At 46.3% G+C, this 17681-nt stretch overlaps 1 protein-coding gene across 2 annotated transcripts in view; it reads left to right on the top strand.

Moving 5' to 3' along the window:
* The first annotated feature begins 10698 nt into the window (after window positions 1–10698).
* LOC141164555 (tetraspanin-11-like) overlaps window positions 10699–17681 on the top strand; it is a 112997-nt gene continuing 106014 nt past the window's right edge. For both annotated transcript variants that reach the window (XM_073649941.1, XM_073649940.1), the window contains exon 1: window positions 10699–10910. The gene's annotated coding sequence lies outside the window, so the exon portion shown is untranslated. The remainder of the gene's footprint in view (window positions 10911–17681) is intronic.

The following is a 17681-nucleotide window of genomic DNA, read 5'->3' as shown; positions in this document are numbered from 1 at the left end:
CAACCAGTGTCCCAAGCCGGTAACCTCGGATTTTGGCGGGCAAGCTGCAGTCCCCTGAATCCTGTGTGGCTACCTTTTCGGCGATTTAGCTGCAGCTGTGAGCAGCTACACCCTGAAAGTGAAGAAGCCTCCGGTTTCTAGCTGAGCCTTGTAGTTCACAACTAGCTTAGGGGCCGGTCCCCTCTGTGGCCTGATCCCTCCACATTCCTGCAGATTCGGGCGCACGGGTGGCTTCCGCACTCGCCATGCCCCTGGGATCCCCTCTGTTTCTGGAGCCTTCCTTTGCTCCCTTCTTCTTCAGCCTTTCCTCCTGGGCCTCTCACACTAGGCCCGCTTCCCTGAGCACAGCTCCTACAGAGCTCCTGCTCCCACTCCTTCTCCTCTCTGACTGTTCCCTCAGACTGCTCTGACGACTCCCAAGATGGCTCCCCTTTTTATACTCCTGCTGAAGTGCTCCCTTGTCTTCTTCCTCCACCCACACCCACTACATGGTTCCACCATCCAGCTAGGGACAGGGACTGTGCTCTCCCTTAGGAGCAATCTTGCCCTTCCCTCCTGAAGTGTAATGGATGCAAATATGTGGGACCCGGGTAGCACTCCATCCTTACCTGAGAGTGAGATACCACACCTCTGGGTGAGATGCAGTACCTCTGTGGCGACTGAACCCGCAGGGGCGCCACATACCCCCCTGGTAAAACATAGCACATCCGTGGGCTGGAACAGAGTAAAATCAAGGTATTTTAGACATGCAAAATTTTTAGATGCATCACATATAAGAATATCACACAACTTTTCTTCCCTTTATGGGAGGCACATTATCTTAAACGTTACAGGTTTCTTATCATATTACAAGACATTATAAAACTTTCTCCAATAAAACTTCCTTCACATACAGTATATAAAACATTTCTCCATATCAAACATTTTCAGTAACCTACAGTGAAATCTATAGCCGGGTGTCCATTTCACTGACCAAAGTGCAATTTGAGGGACCCGTCCGAAAACCCTCAACGTAGGCCCTGGGCGTGGCTGCAGGGCATAGGTGATCCAGCTGTTGGACCACATCTTCAGCCACGCCAAACGCGTTTTTGTTCAGTGGTCTTTGTATATAAAACCAATAAGAAGCACCTTAAGAAGTGCAAACTATGTACAGTTTAAAAGTTTTTGGCTGCTCACAGTCCTCAGCCTGTCAGTTCTTATACCCTTACCGGGTAACTAAGTAAACACTCAAACTCTTTTTTTTTTTTTAGTTCACTCAATAATGCTGTACCCTTCCGGGTAACTATATACAGTCCAACTTTTCAGCAAGCAGTCAGTAGTGGTATTCCCTCCGGGGGAACATTGGCCCACCACTAGATGGCCCAACCAGGTCATCTTCTTCAGGTGGCAAGGGTATACTCTCCTCCACCACCCTAAGAACATGGAGAGCGTACCAGCCCCACTCTCCTCTGTGCCTGGTGTAGGTGACCCTGTCACCAGGGTACAGATCCCGCGCCGGATGTCCCAAATGTAAATGGGACTCCACATCCCGGTGATTCACAAAGAGGTCTGTGCCAAGCTGTGGTTCCCAGATAAAGCCCCATCCTCCATCCAGGTAAAACTTGACTACGACCCCCTCTACCCATGGATCGGGCGTGACCAGCTTTGCTTTGCGGGCCCGGGTTTTCTCCTCATGTTGCGGGCCTCCATCTTCTCCCAGCGTACCCGCCGGGTGCGCCGTTTCACCTCTAGTTGAATTCCCGCCGGCAATGCTCTTCTCGGCGTGTGGCCTCCTTTTGGGTCTCCTGGGGAAATCCCATCAGGTCACCCGCCCGGTTATCCCATCGGAATTGGTCCCCCTCCTCTTCCTCTCTCTGGGCAACCGAGGGTGTGGGAGCGGGCTGTAAAGGGAGGCACTGGTCTTCAACCTCCCCGGACCAATCCCATGCCGTGCGGCCGTACACCCATTTGGGTATGGGGGCAGGTGGCTCCTGCAGGGGGCCCAGGAGCAGGTCGGCATCATGAATGCCCGGGGAAGGCGATTCCTGCAGGGGGACCAGGAACGGATCAGCGCCAGCGGCATCTGGGACAGGGATATCGCTCCTACCTGCTCCCATGGTCGCTTCCGCTCAGCCTGACACCTCCTGGTCCAGGAGCAGCTCCGCCAGGGCTGGGGCGCTGTTGGTCGCATGCAGCGCAGACTGCTGCTGGGTCAGCAGTCTTCTCCAGGAGCTCGGCTCTCCAGACGGCAACAGCAGCTTGCTGGGCCTCCTCCATTCTTCTGCCCAGCTCTGGCACCTCATCTCGGGGTAACCCAGTATCCTCCAGGGACAGCTTTGTTAATATCCCCTCCAGGGTGAAGGATGATGCACTTGGCTGCAGGCCACGACACGGAGTCTGAGGCTGATCTCCGTCCATCTCGCCTGCCGGGTGCGGTCTGGCTGCTCTGCTGGAGACCCCGCCCTGTCTCCAAGGTTTCTTCTCTCCTCTCCCCTTTTTGGGGCGGTCCCATGGCTGCTTGCTGTCGGCCACACCTGGGGGCGGCTTCCCCAGTCTGATGGACTGATCCAGGTATATAGCCACAGGCGCACGGGGCATGTTGTGCATTTGGCGCCATTCTGGGACCCGGTCCACAATGGGAGGTTCTTTGTTGTCATTGATCACGAAACATAATGACGTCCGTTCTTCTGGAGCGGGCGCCACATTCAGTATACAACACAATCTCTAGGTGCACAATACTCGGTTACAACGGGTGGGTTCATATCCTCTTCGTGACGCCAAATATGACGCGCCCCCTGGGCCGTGGGGTACTCGGTAGCCGAGCCGGTCGATGCTGGGGGATGTCACAGTGGTAGTAATCCGCTCCGTGACCCAGGGCGGTCAATAAAAGGCAATTATAGTTTTTATAGTTTAATGTTGGTGACGCCACCTGTGGTATGCGGCTATATGGGGCCGCCTCTGCAGTGCAGATCTTCTGGAGCTGTTGGTGATGCAGCAGAGTTGGTTCAGCTCTCCACAGGCAGAGCTTAGCTCCAGGGCAGTGCAGTGATGGTTAATGAGGTAGATGATGCTGTGCAGTGTAGTGCAGGTGATGGTGCAGATAATAATTCTAGGACACAGTGGGGTGCATTCTCCAAGGTTTACTCACAGTTGTTGCATTCCAGGTTACCAGCGCCAGGGTAACCTCCCACGCCGTCCTGTGTTTACCAAGGGAGGGGTTCAGCAAACTCCCAGGTGTTTCAGGAGTACATAATGGGACCCCAGTCTGTGTGCCTTCCTCGGTCATCTTCCTGCGCTGGCTCTCACCCTCCTGCCCTGCACCTCGCAACCAGTGTCCGAAGCCGGTAACCTCGGATTTTGGCAGGCAACCTGCAGTCCCCTGAATCCTGTGTGGCTACCTTTTCGGCGATTTAGTTGCGGCTGTGAGCAACTACACCTTGAAAGTGCAGAAGCCTCCGGTTTCTAGCTGAGCCTTGTAGTTCTCAACTAGTTTAGGGGCCGGTCCCCTCTGCGGCCTGATCCCTCCACGTTCCTGCAGATTCGGGCGCACGGGTGGCTTCCGCACTCGCCGTGCTCACTTCTGGAGCCTTCCTCTGCTCCCTTCCTCTTCAGCCTTTCCTCCTGGGCCTCTCACACTAGGCCCGCTTCCCTGAGCACAGCTCCTACAGAGCTTCTGCTTCCACTCCTTCTCTCTGACTGTTCCCTCAGACTGCTCTGACCACTCCCAAGATGGCTCCCCTTTTTATACTCCTGCTGAAGTGCTCCCTTGTCTTCTTCCTCCACCCACACCCAAAACATGGTTCCACACTCCAGCTAGGGACAGGGACTGTGCTCTCCCGTAGGAGCAATCTCGCCCTTCCCTCCTGAAGTATAATGGATGCTAATATGTGGGTTCCAGGTAGCACTCCATCCTTACCTGAGAGTGAGATACCACACCTCTGGGTGAGATGCAGTACCTCTGTGGTGACTGAATCCGCAGGGGCGCCACATATATAGGCAGGCAGTGTATATAGCAGACTGCAGTGCATATAGCACAAGAGGCTCCATTCCAGTTCTGCCTTCTGCTGCTGTTAGATATGTCTAGACAAAGGCCCAGGTCTCAGGGGCCAGGAATAATTTTTTTTTGGATCTTAATCCTCATTATTTGTTTAAAAAGCAATCCAGAGAACACGGTTATTCTGCGCCATTTGCTTGTTGGCACTGCAGAATACAGCCAGGTCCTTTCCATATTACAGCACTAAAAATCCAGCTATTTAAAACTGTGATTTCTCCGTCACACGGATCACATATACGTTTTCTGAAAATTCTGCCATTTTTGGCCTCCATTCTAATTTTTTTTCAGTGTGTCAGCAAAGTTTTCGACACTGGTTTGCTGTTCCAAACAGTTACCTACAGGCCAGGTATTTAAAACTGTGGTTTCTCCATCACACGGATTACATAAAACTTCGCTCCAAATTCAGCCATTTGTAGTGAGCGTGGAAGATATTGTCCTACATTTAAAATGGGCAAGTCGTGTGGCAAGGGACGGGGAACTGGACATGATGGTGATGGTGCATGCAGAGGCCCAGGCCATGGGCAAGCTGAAATTGTGCCACAACAAACACCCACATATTCTCGCGAGACCTTCCTGTCCCTATTCCTAGGGGACCGCAGCACACCACTATTGAACCCAGAGCAGTGTCAAAAGGTTGTTTGTTGGATAGCGGAAAATGCTCCCAGTTACTTAGCCACCCCACCACCCTGTCTTCCACACGGTCAAGTCTCAGTTGCCGTGAGTCTGGACTGCATATTCCTCACCCTGATCCTCCTTCCTCCCACCATGCCGAGTGGCCGGAGACAACTGACCCCACACTTGGACACTCTGAAGAGCTGTTCACTTTTCCATTTATAGATTCGGGCCTCTCGCCCGGTCCACTTGAAGCGAGGCAAGAGGAAATCGCAGGCAGCGATTCCCAAATATTTGAGCAGGAACGGTCACATGAAGGCGATGGTGGGAAAGTGTCACAAGAGGTGGACGATGATGAGACACAATTGCCAGAAAGTCAGGAGGAGGACCAGGGTGCGGAAGTGGAAGGCGAAGTGGTGGATGATATAGTAACTGACCCAACCTGGCAGGAGGACATGCAGAGCGAGGACAGCAGCACACAGGGGGAGGGAGGCAGAGCACCCCAACAGGCAGGAAGAAGCAGTGTGGTGGCCGCAGACAAAAGACAGGGAACCGTTCCCCGTAACACCAACACGAAGGAAGTTGCCAGTACAACTGTTAGGTCTTCCCGAGTCTGGTTGTTTTTTAAAGACTCTGCCGATAACCCCAAAAAGGCCATTTGCACCATCTTCCAGGCCAGCATCAGCAGGGGTGGCAAAACTAGCAGCATGACCACCACCAGCATGACCAGGCACATGGCAACAAAGCACCCGACTTTGTGGGCCGAACCCCAGGGACCAGGAACAGTGTCTGTGGGTGATACCACTACTTCTTCCGCTGTTGTGCGTGCAAGCCAATCCCCTGTCCATGGTGCATGCGAAGATGCCTCCTGCCCTGCACCTGTCATTGCACACTCTCAAGTAGCAGCATCAGGAAGCATGTCCACGTCCTTGTCTCAGCCCAGCGTTCAGTTGTCCATACCCCAGTCCTTGGAATGCAAGTGCAAATACGCAGCCAACGCCACACTACTAAATTCCCACATTTCACGACTGCTTGCACTCAAAATGTTGACTATTAGGATCGTGGAGACGGAAGCATTCCGCAACCTGTTGGCGGTGGCCATCCCTCGGTACTTGGTCCCCAGCCGCCACCATTTCTCCCGGTGTGCCGTCCCCGCAATACATAAGCACGTGTCCCAAAACATTAGCCGTGCCCTCAACAACGCAGTTACCTGGAAAGTCCACCTAACCACGGACACGAGGACAAGGGATGGTACATTTCGCTAACGGCACACTGGGTTAACATAGTGGAAGCCGGAACCCAGTCGGACCTTGGGAAGGAACACATCCTCCCGACGCCAAGGATTGTGGGCTCTAGGTCAATCAGGGTTGCCCTCACAGTCTACAGCTCCTGCACCTCATCCTCCTCCTCTTCAGCCTCCATCTCCGAAATTATCACATCAGTCACAAGCTGGAAGCACTGCAGCACTGCCTCGGCCAAGCGGCAACAGGCTGTGCTGAAGATAATATACTTAGGTGACAAAGCGCACAATGCTGAAGAGTTTTGGACAGCTCTGAAAGAGCAGGCAGATCTGTGGCTCACACCGCAGAACCTACAGCCAGGTATGGTCATGTGTGACAATGGCCGGAACCTGGTGGCGGCTCTGAGGCGAGGCGAGCTTACACACGTACCATGCCTGGACCATGTGCTTAACCTCATGGTTCAGCGGTTTCTCAAATCCTACATGGAGCTGCCGCATATGCTTGTTAAAGTACGCCGCCTGTGTGCCCATTTTAGAAAGTCACCTACAGCTTCCGCCACCCTTGCCGTGTTTCAGCAGCGTTTGCAGCTTCCGGCTCACAGACTGGTGTGTGATGTCCCCACGCTTTGGAACTCTACACTGCAGATGTTGAGAAAGATTTATGAGCAGAAGAGGGCAGTTGTTGAGTACCAGCATCAACAAGGCCGTCGGTATTCAGTTCAGACTCCACACATAAGACCTCAGGAGTGGACATGGATGTCAGACATATGTACCATCCTCCAAAACTTTGAGGACTCCACCAAGATGGTGAGCGGCGATGTCGCCATAATTAGCGTCACCATCCCTCTTCTTTGTGTTCTGAAATGCTCTCTGCTCACAATCAAAGAGGATGCATTGCAGGCGGAGCATGATGAGATGGAGCAAGGAAACATACAAGGTGATTACACACAGCCCAGCCTCATCTCATCCCAACGTGGATTGAGTGATAATGAGGAAGAGGAGGAGGAAGAACAGGAGCTAGTTTCATGCTCTATCGACGGTGCTACCTGCACAACTGTCATACCGTCTGTTTAGCGTGGATGGCCAGAGGACAGAGAGGAGGAGGAGGAGAGAATGGTCAGTCATCCTATTGGTGAGAAGACGGAAGTCTTGCATGTTAGCAGTCTGGCACGCATGGCTGAGTTTATGTTACGCTGCCTTTCCCATGACTCTCGCATTCTCAGAATTTTGGGTGACAGTCATTACTGGTTAGTGGCACTTCTAGACCCACGCTACAAGGAGAACTTTATATTTCTTATTCCTGAGGCGGACAGGTCTACAAAATGGGGCTGTACTAGAAGGCCCTTGTTGCGGAATTATTAAAAAAATTCCCATCTGAAAACGCTGGCGGCAGAGGTCACAGTTCATTGGACAACCAAGGAGTACAGGCGAGAGGGACACAACTTCAATCCAACAGAGGCAGGGGAACAATGTCAAAGTTCTGGAAGAATTTTATCAGCCCCTCCCATCGCACAAGCCCTGAGGCGCGGGGTACTCTCACAAGGAGCGCAAAGTTTGAGAAGATGCTGAGGGAGTACCTTGCCGACCGTACCAACGTCCTCTGTGATTCCTCTGTGCCTTATAATTATTGGGTATCCAAGCTGTATACGTAGAATGAACTGGCTCTCTACGCCTTGGAGGTCCTGGCCTGCCCTGCCGCCAGCATTTTATCAGAGCTGGTTTTTAGTGCCACTGATGGAATTATAACTGATAAGCGCATCCGCCTGTCAACTGAAAATGCTGACAGGCTGACTCTTATAAAATTGAACTAGGGCTGGATTGGGCCAGACTTCTCAACACCACCAAACGATAGCAACGTAACATAAACTAAAATCCAGTGACTTTTTTTGGGAGGTGTATACCCATGCACCTCTTCACACCCACACATGGGTATACGCTTCCTGATTTTGGCTATTTGCTCTTGTCCTCCTCCTTCTCCTCATCCTCATCCTCCACCACCATATCACCAGGGTGACCGTGGTCCGTGATTCAACACCCACATAATTTTTTGAAAGGGTGTTTATGATGCCTGTAAAAAAAAATTTTTATACAGTATGTTCATGTATACCCCCCAGGGGTAAATGTTTGTCAGCCCATATACTTAGTGCAAGGACATTACAAGTATAGGAGACCTGCTCCTTTCCTTTTTTTTATGAGGCCCTCCTCCACGTCTCTTCCAAGGGGCATTGGAATGCTTCCCAATTTTTGGCAGCCCTTGCATTCACTGCATAGGCCAACACTATGGGAGACCCACTTCCTAATAATGGGAACATTGTTTTCAGGAGGTCCTCTGACCTCCACGTCTCTTCCAAGGGACATTGGAGTGCCTCCAAATTTTTGGCAACCCATGCATTCACTGCATAGGCAAACACAATGGGAGACCCACTTCCTAATAATGGGAACATTGTTTTCAGGAGGCCCTCCTCTAAGTCTCTTCAAATGGGTATTGTGTTGCATCCAAATTTTCAAAGTGGTATTGGGGTACGTCCAAATTTTGGGCAGCCCTGCTACTCACTGCATATGGTCAATAACAGGGGGACTGTTGAAAGGGGATTATAGTTTTCATAGTTTAATGTTCGTGATGCCACCTTTGGTATGCGGCTATATGGAGCCACCGCTGCGGTGCAGATCCTCTGGAGCTGTTGGCGATGCAGCAGAGTTGGTTCAGCTCTCCACAGGTAGAGCTAAGCTCCAGGGTGGTGCAGTGATGATTAATGAGATAGATGTTGCTATGCAGTGTAGTGCAGGGGATGGCGCAGATAATAATGCTAGGACACAGTGGGGTGCAGTCTTCAATGTTTACTCACAGTTGTAGCACTCCAGGCTACCAGGATCAGGGTAACCTCCCACGTCATCCTGTGTTTACCAAGGGAGGGGTTCAGCAAACTCCCAGGTGTTTCAGGAGTACATAATGGGACCCCATTCTGTGTGCCTTCCTCGGTCATCTTCCTGCGCTGGCTCTCACCCTCCCGCCCTGCGCCTCGCAACCAGTGTCCCAAGCCGTTAACCTCGGATCTTGGCGAGCAACCTGCAGTCCCCTGAATCCTATATGGCTACCTTTTCAGCGATATAGTTGCCACTGTGAGCAACTGCACCCTGAAAGTGCAAAAGCCTCCGGTTTCTAGCTGAGCCCTGTAGTTCTCCACTAGTTAGGGGCCGGTCCCCTTTGCAGCCTGATCCCTCCACGTTCCTGTAGATTCGGGCGCACATCCGCACTTCGCGTGCCCCTGGGATCCCCTCACTCCTGGAGCCTTCCTCTGCTCCCTTCCTCGTCCTGCCAGACCTCCTGGGCCTCTCACTCTAGGCCTGCTCCTCTGAGCAGAGCTCCTACAGAGCTCCTGCTCCCACTCCTTCTCCTCAAACCATCTTCTCTGACTGGACTCTCTGACTGACTGCTCCCAAGATGGTTCCCTCTTTATATACTCTTACTGAAGTGCTCCCCTGTACTACTTCCTCCACCCACACCCACTACATGGTTCCACCCTCCAGCTAGGGACCAGGGACTGTGCTCTCCCTTAGGAGCAATTTCGCCCTTCCCTCTGAAGTGTAATGGATGCAAATGTGTGGGTCCCGGGCAGTACTCCATCCTTACCTGAGAGTGGGGTACCACACCTCTGGGTGAGATGCAGTACCTCTGTGGCGACTGAACCCGCAGGGGCGCCACACATACGCAATAACAGTATAGAAGACCCACTCTTTAGTAATGGGAACAATAAAACATAGCCGGCTGACGGCTCTCTAAGAATAGTGAGGTCCGACTTCTGGCCCTTTAAGAATAGTAAAGGCCGCCTGATGGCCCTATAAAGATAGGCTTTCAGAGTCCCTCCTTCATAAATGAAACACGATGTGTCTGATGATGTCTCACACACCACATGGCCAGATAAGGTTGTAAAATGTTAAAATGACATTTCCTAGTGAATGCATTTGTCAAGGTTGAAAGCAATGCAAAAGTGCAAAAACGCATCAAAAATGCTACGTATGAACATAGCCCAAGGTGTCTATTAGCATTTTTGTTTTTGGTTATTTATTTTGCCTTATACACAAGTCATTACCCTGCAAAGGATGTTCCTTAACATATTTCCCAGTAAAATCAATTTTGGTTTCGTTTTTGTATGTTTTATTGTGAGTCCGTAAAAGTGGTGTAATACTCTGACCACGTTGTTGACAGCAGTGATATGGGAGTCAGAAATACTTCCAGTGGTCTTCCCCATGATGTTACCATGTCATTTGAGCACCGTTCCCATCGATTTGGGCAATTTTTAGGACCTCTGCATACCGCCAGGGGGAGCTACCTGAAAAATGCTCAAATTTCCCATAGACTTACATTGGGCTCGTTGCTCGGGTCAAGTATTCCAATGTGCTCGACTCGAGCGCCCGTCACTATAGTAAGCTCTGTTTTGTAGCTGGCTAGGATTATTTGAGTGAACTGTTACTTCCTAATCCCGGCAGTGCTTACAAGATAGAAAGCAAAAGTGGTCGGTCTCCTAGACAACCAGCTGTAAACAAAAAAGAAAAGTGTTAATATCTCAAGGACGGCTGCAAATTTGAATAAGCAGTAAATCGCAAAAGTGCTTGCTTTTGCGAGCACTATTCAAAAATATCCATCTATAAAAATGATAATAATCCCTTTAAGTGTCAATCTAATTTCCAAATAAACAAGGCACTGGTGGCAAATAAATATTTCCTCCAGTAGATGGCAGCAGGCAACTACCATCACGGCTCATGTCTACATAGAAAAAGTTGGAGCACCTCCAAGTAAAAGTTCAATTAGTTTTCCTCCTCATTCTCTGAAACTATCATAACACAGGATCTGCTTCAGTCAGCCTAATGATGAGACATGCTCGTTAAAAGCCGCTGTCTCATGCTCAATAAAGCCACTAGCTCTTGGAAAAAAAAACCCTTCAACATTGATTACGCTGTATTTAGTTCAGTTTCCGCAGAGGACACATAAAAATTCTCCTGTTCAACAGTAAACACAACAAGGCGGTAAGTGAAGGCTGCAGAAGCCTATGTTATAGCGTTATAATGCTGATTATAATAGTCCTGTTGTGCGTTATACTTATGTGATCATGGTAGACATGTCCTTTGGGTTAATAGTATTTGTGTATAGATGTAGCAGAGCTGAATGTGTCATTTAACTGTTTTCGTTGTGCATGATGATTACTCTGCAATCCTATGTAAAATCACATAAGCAAACCTCCTGTTGGCGATTATATAGTATATTGTGGATAAGGTCAGCAATTTGGATGTAGTTAAAGCTGATTCATGTTAATCAATGTGTCTAATTACCATATTGTACTTCACATAGATCTGTCTGGTTTTACCTTGACTATGGGAACACGTGTGCTGATGTAGCAGAGCTCAATGTGTCATTGAACTGTTTTGATCGTGCATGATGATTACTCTGCAGTCCTATGTAAAATCATATAAGTAAACCTCCTATTGGCAGTTATATAGTATATTGTGGAGATTTTCAGCAATTTGGATGTAGTTAAAGCTGATGCAGCAGAGCTCAATGTGCCATTGAACTGTTTCGCTTGTGCATGATGATTACTCTGCAGTCCTATGTAAAATCACAGAAGGAAACCTCTTGTTTGCGATTATATAGTATATTGTGGATAAGGTCAGCGATTTGGATGTAGTTAAAGCTGATTCATGTTAATCAATCTGTCTAATTACCATATTGTACTTTACATAAATCTGTCTTCTTTTACCTTGACTATGGGAACATGTGTGCTGATGTAGCAGAGCTGAATATGCCATTAAACCCATCAGAGTGGCATCGCTGAGTATAATAAAAGCTTCCTAAGTGGAGATAATGTGTGTAGAATTACATGAATAATCAACGTGAACACATCAGTATATCACAACCTTATAACTCCATTATCTTGTCATGATTTATGCTTCAGTTTTGACATAATCCGCTATGAACAAAAAATAGAATATTTTTCTATAAATTTGAACTTAAATAGAGTTACCCTTTAGATTTTTTACAATATGATTTCTCTACACCGTTATGTGTATACAGCTCCGATGCAGACCTATATGTCTCAATGATTACAGACTAGTAAATAGGAAAAAAGAGCTTTGTGTGGTAAAATTCGGTAGCCATGTGTTTGGCTTAGTGAACACCGTGTTTATACCCATTGTCATCAATATACATTGGGAAGATTTCCTTAAATGTACCTCCTATATATTCCATTGTGTAGGCATACAGTGGTGTACATCACCCATTATAGCCCTAAGAAAACCCCATATACTACAATTTATAGATTTTTTCCGGTGTCTGTAGTGTAGAGCACAATTTGCTGCCATAAATAGGAATAAGCGGCCCAATGAAAGTTCGGGATCTGGTCCCCAACCAAACTTTACTCCATAGTTCGGTTTGGGTACAAAAACTGTACGCTAACTTGAACCTGAACCCCACTGAAATCAATTGGGACCCAAACTTTGGAGGTGGAAAATCTCTTTCTCTCTCTTCCTCGGACTCCCAAACTGTAAAACAGACTTCCCGGAGAAGTCCGTGTTTGGAGTTTACAAACCCCGAACTTTAGAGCGACTGCAGATTTTCGTGCCAAACCTGGACAACCCCTTTAAGACCCCCATACAAGTTAGATTAACCCCTTCACAACCTTGGACATCCAAGGTTGTGTCCCTGCATTTGATGCTTGTTCCAGTGCTGAGCCCGCATCTTTCCCTGCACATGACCGTTGATCTGATCAGCGGTCATGTACCTCTAACAGCCGTGGATGGATCGGAAACTAACAAGCTGAAGCATGTCATAAGACACACCCATTGGCTGATTCACTGCTATGTGTAGCATAGGCGACCAGACGATCGCAGCTTCAAATCTCCTAAAAGGAATATTGAAGTCAGTAAAAAGTAAAAAAAAATGTTATATACTGTATATATATAAAAAAATATAATAAAAAAATACAAAAGTTCAAATCCCCCCCCCCCCTTTGACCCATTCAAAATAAAACAATAAAAAAAATAAAAATAAATAAGCAGTGAGCACATTTGGTATCGCTGAATTCAGAAATGTCCGAAAAAACAAAACATAACAAAACAGAAAAAAAAACATTAAACAATGAAGAAACTGTAAGGCGACATTGACATATTGCAGCTGAGTGGTGTAATCGCAGGAAAAACACATTGATTGAAACCTGCAAAACTCGATGTGGAGCACAACAGAGGGCAATGGACCCAAGTGAAGGAAGCGGAACCCATGATACCCAGCACAGATGTGTAACATTTTGATTCCAAATCTGGTAAATTAAAATTTTGAAAGATTGGCTCATCTCTGTCCCTAACTATGTTGACTACTGTAGTATCCACAATAAAATCCAGCTTAGACTACTTTTCTACGGTGAATCATTTCAGAGTAAAAACCTACAAACATCATCCTCGCTGTAAGAATATGTTATCGCACCTTCTCATTTTTATTAACTAAAGGGAATAAAAAATGCCCAGCTCATTTTTTAGCCCATATATTGGATATACCTTACCACATAAGGAAGTTTCAAATCTGTCTACTCTCTTCTTCGCTCGGATGTATTTCACCAGGCAGAAAACACTTATTGAGTTCATGACTTATTAAAATTGCAATTTACCACGAGGGGAATCGGAATTGCACACAGATGGGGTAATTTAAGTTAAAAAGAACTCCGAATTGAATGTGTTATTTTCCTTCTGTGTTCGAGCTTCCTCTCACTTCTTAAGAATAGGTAATTTAGCTGTGGAAGACACAGGAAATTCAGGTCAACAGAGGTTTTATTCTCTCCATCGCGTATTAGAAATATATGTAATTACATAGAGAAAGATTCTGTACAATCGCGATGATCGGAAAGATAAAACAGGTTGGATGAGTGAACTTCTTTTCATAGACTTGACCCCATAGTTGTACAAAGGGGGATTACATCATTACACTATGCTGCTGGAGTGCAATGCGCTTTCTTCTACAGACCGATGGCCTACCCCAGTACCAGAGCACCCAACCATGGGCTCTGACTCTGGTACAATATTGGTCCCCAAAAGTCAGACAGGACCTCATTCGGAGTTAATTTTTTAAATTGATCCAAATTCTTGGTCATATTGTTTTGGAAAATAATGGTATATTTGTAGATAGAACAGATTGCTGCAAAATCAACGTTAAGATTGCGGTTCGTTAAGGACGATTCTTATGGTATTAGACCATCTTCAAATTCTTTGTCAAGATCTGGAGACAGGTAGTGGCTTCATACAGTTGCAAAGTCAATGAAGCTCTTGGAATCCTACAGGTTTTAGGAGATATTGCTACTACATGTGTAGGAAACCAACTCCAAAGGAAGTATGGCTGATCATGATTTTAAAGGAAGTATTAGACCATCTTCAAACCTTTTGTCAAGATCTAGAGACAGGTGTAACGCAGGCACCTCTGCTTTCTGCCTCCCTCCCCTGGCAGAGATGCCAATTCTCTCACTGCCACGGCACCCCCCGGCCATAATGTCCTGCTCCTTCTCCCTTTTCCAGCGCTGATGCTGCCCAGGGATCTGCGCATGGTGCGCCGATCTCAGGGAACTGTGCTTAGGGTGTGTGCATTTTCCGTCTCTTAATGGGGCCATGCGCGCTGTCCTAAAGTGTCTGCAGCCAATTGTTAGAGGACACTTACTATTTAAGGCACATCCTTCAACATGGAGGTGCCTGAGCAACATTGTAAGTTTGTTCTTAACACTCTTGCTACTCCTCAGATCCCAGTGCTTGTGTTCCTGTATACCTGCCTGTCTATCAGCCGTGCCCACCTGTCTGTCCATCAGTCATGCCTGCCTGTGCTTGCCAACTCTACCATCCCTGGCCTGCCTGTCTCTTGTCCCTTGAGGGTCAGCTGCCATCCACCTTGTCGCAGAGTGCATCTTCTTACAGTCACCACTGTACTTACAAGAGCTTCAATCAGCAAGATATCTTGAGTAAACAGTATTTACTTCATACTGGTTTAACATGAGATACAATTCAGTGTCACACAGTCTGTGTGCTGCTTACATAACACATTCAGGAAAGAAAGAAAAAACACACAGGAAGTAAAAACAACCAACAATTGTGAGCTTTCCTCCCCCATTACAGCAAGCATATAACTTTACACACTATCGTCATCTGCTGTCTGGTTAGTATAAAGTCCTCTTTTCACTTATAATAAGTTCTAATCTGTTGTATATGCCAACACCCTTTCTCAACAGTAAGGACTTATTCAATCAAACCCAACTTTTTTATTAGTCTCTGGTGTTTATCAAAATTCAACGTCTTAGGCTGTGTGCCCACGTAGCATTTTTCAAGCGTATATGCTGCGGAATTTCCGCAGCGTAAACGCTTGAAAAACGCATGTATATCTGCACCCCATGGTCCCCAATGGGATTCCGCAAGTTCTATGCACATGCTGCGGATTTTTCCGCAGCGTTTATGCCGCGTTCAAAAATCCGCAGCATGTCATTTAATTTTGCGTTTCCGCAAGCGGAATTGCCTTTGTCCAATGCATAAAAAACGCAAGGCAATTCCGCATGTGGAAAACGCGTGATAAACGCGCGAAAAATGCGCGATAAACGCGTGCGGAATTCCGCATGCGTTTTTCCGGGAGAGGACTTGCATTTATGCAGCAGAAATTTTCTGCTTCATAAATGCAACGTGGGCACATAGCCTAAGTGAAGATGTCTGCTGTCATTTCTTCAGTAGGACAATACTCTAACTTCAAGACTCCATGTTCCTGATGATCTCTCAAGAAATGATATTTCACATCAATATGCTTGGTTCTTGGATTGACTCTTTCCATCTGAGCAAGAACAAGACATCATTGATTGTCCTCTTTCAGTTTTGTTGGTTCCAACTGTGGTTGTCCTAATTCTGGCAACAATTGTCTTAACCACAGTACTTCTTGTCTCGCATGTGCTGCAGCAACATATTCTGCTTCTGTTGAAGACAGTGTCACAATTGACTGTTTCTTGCTTGTCCAACTTATTGGTCCACCTGAGAGAAAACAAATATGTCCACTGGTAGATCTTCTGTCAGTTGGATCTCCAGCCCAATCTGCATCAACATATCCTGTTAAAATGCAATTATCACTTGTGGGTAATTTCAGCTTAACATTGCTAGTTCCTTTCAAATAACGCATTACTCTCTTCACGGCATTCCAATCTGCTTTATTTGGTTTTGATACCTTTCTACTCAGGATTCCTACTGCTGCTGCGATGTCAGGTCTTGTAACGGTCGCTAGATACAGTAGTTTTCCTATTGCTGTTCTGTATTCTTCATTATTTGGTAGCATATTTTTTTCACTGTTCATCTCTTTGAGATAATTAGTTTCCACTGGAGACTTTACTGTTTTTGCATCCTTTAATCCAAATTGTTCTGTTATGTATTGAATCATGTGATTTTGATTCAGTAGGAAACTTCCATCTTCTTCTCTTTCTACCTGTATTCCTAGGTGCTGTTTCACACTTCCCAAGTCTTTGATTTCGAGATGTTGCTTCTGGATTTTTAGAATGTTTTCTTTATCCCTTTCTTGTTTGAAACAAATCAAAATGTCGTCTACATATATGAGTACATAAATCCATCTATTAATCAGCCTTTTTGCGTACAAGCATGGATCAGCTTTGCTTCTTTGAAATTTTTTATTTGTAAGTACTTCCGTGATTTTGTCATTCCACGCTTTAGCTGCTTGCTTTAAACCATATATGCTTTTCTGTAGTTTGCAAACTTTGTTTGGATTTCTATCATCTTTGAATCCTGGAGGTTGTTCCATGTAAATGTCTTCTGTTAAATCTCCATTCAAAAAAGCTGTCTTTACATCCAGATGTCTCAGTTCCATCTGTTTTATTGCTGCAACTGTAAGTAAAGTTCTTATTGTAGTGTGTTTGACAACTGGAGCAAATGTCTCATCATAGTCTTCTCCATATTTTTGAGAATACCCTTTAGCTACAAGTCTTGCGCGGTATCTTTCAGCTGTGCCATCTGTTTGGTATTTTACTTTAAAAATCCATTTACATCCTATGGCTTTTCTTCCTTCTGGCAAATCTGTTAGTGTCCATGTATTTGAATCATGCATGGATTTAATTTCTGTTTCTGTTGCTTCTATCCATTTATTAGCTTCTTCTTCAGGAAGTTTAGATATGTCTTCCCAAGAGGTAGGCTCATAGATTTTTCTTATGCTTGTCTTGTATGAGAGACGTTTTGGTGGTTTTCCTTTGTTCTCTCTCATTGATCGTCTTGGTTCTGTGTCTGTTTGTAGTTGTGATTCTTCACTTTCAGTATTTTGTTCTTCATTAATTTCTACTTCTTTCTCATCAGATATTTCTTCAGTTATGTCACTATTGTTTTTCTCATTTTTTGTTTCAACTGAAATCATAATGTCTTCATTTAAATCTTCAATGAATGTCACACTGTTACTCACCGTAACTCTGTCTGTTTTGGGATCTAGGATTCTATATCCTTTGCAATTTTCCCTATATCCAACGAATATTCCTTCCATGGATCTGTTTTGAAGTTTGGAACGTTTTTCTGTTGGAATGAATATAAAAACTTTACATCCACAAACTTTTAAATGATTGACATTTGGTTTCATACCTTGCCACAGTTCATATGGAGTTTTCGTCAGTTTTCTGGAAAAAAGTCGGTTCTGTAGATATGTAGCTGTCATTGCTGCCTCACCCCAATATTTCTCTGGTAGTTTGGAATCCGTCAGCATACATCTTATCATTTCTGTTAGAGTTCTGTTTTTCCTTTCTGCTACTC

This window comes from Phyllobates terribilis, unplaced genomic scaffold (genome assembly GCF_046119375.1).
Source record: "Phyllobates terribilis strain yellow unplaced genomic scaffold, ASM4611937v1 Scaffold_10__3_contigs__length_209671492, whole genome shotgun sequence".
Classification (NCBI taxonomy): domain Eukaryota; kingdom Metazoa; phylum Chordata; class Amphibia; order Anura; family Dendrobatidae; genus Phyllobates; species Phyllobates terribilis.
The sequence above is the reverse complement of the archived record's forward strand: the minus strand, read 5'-3'. Positions and strand labels throughout refer to the sequence as shown.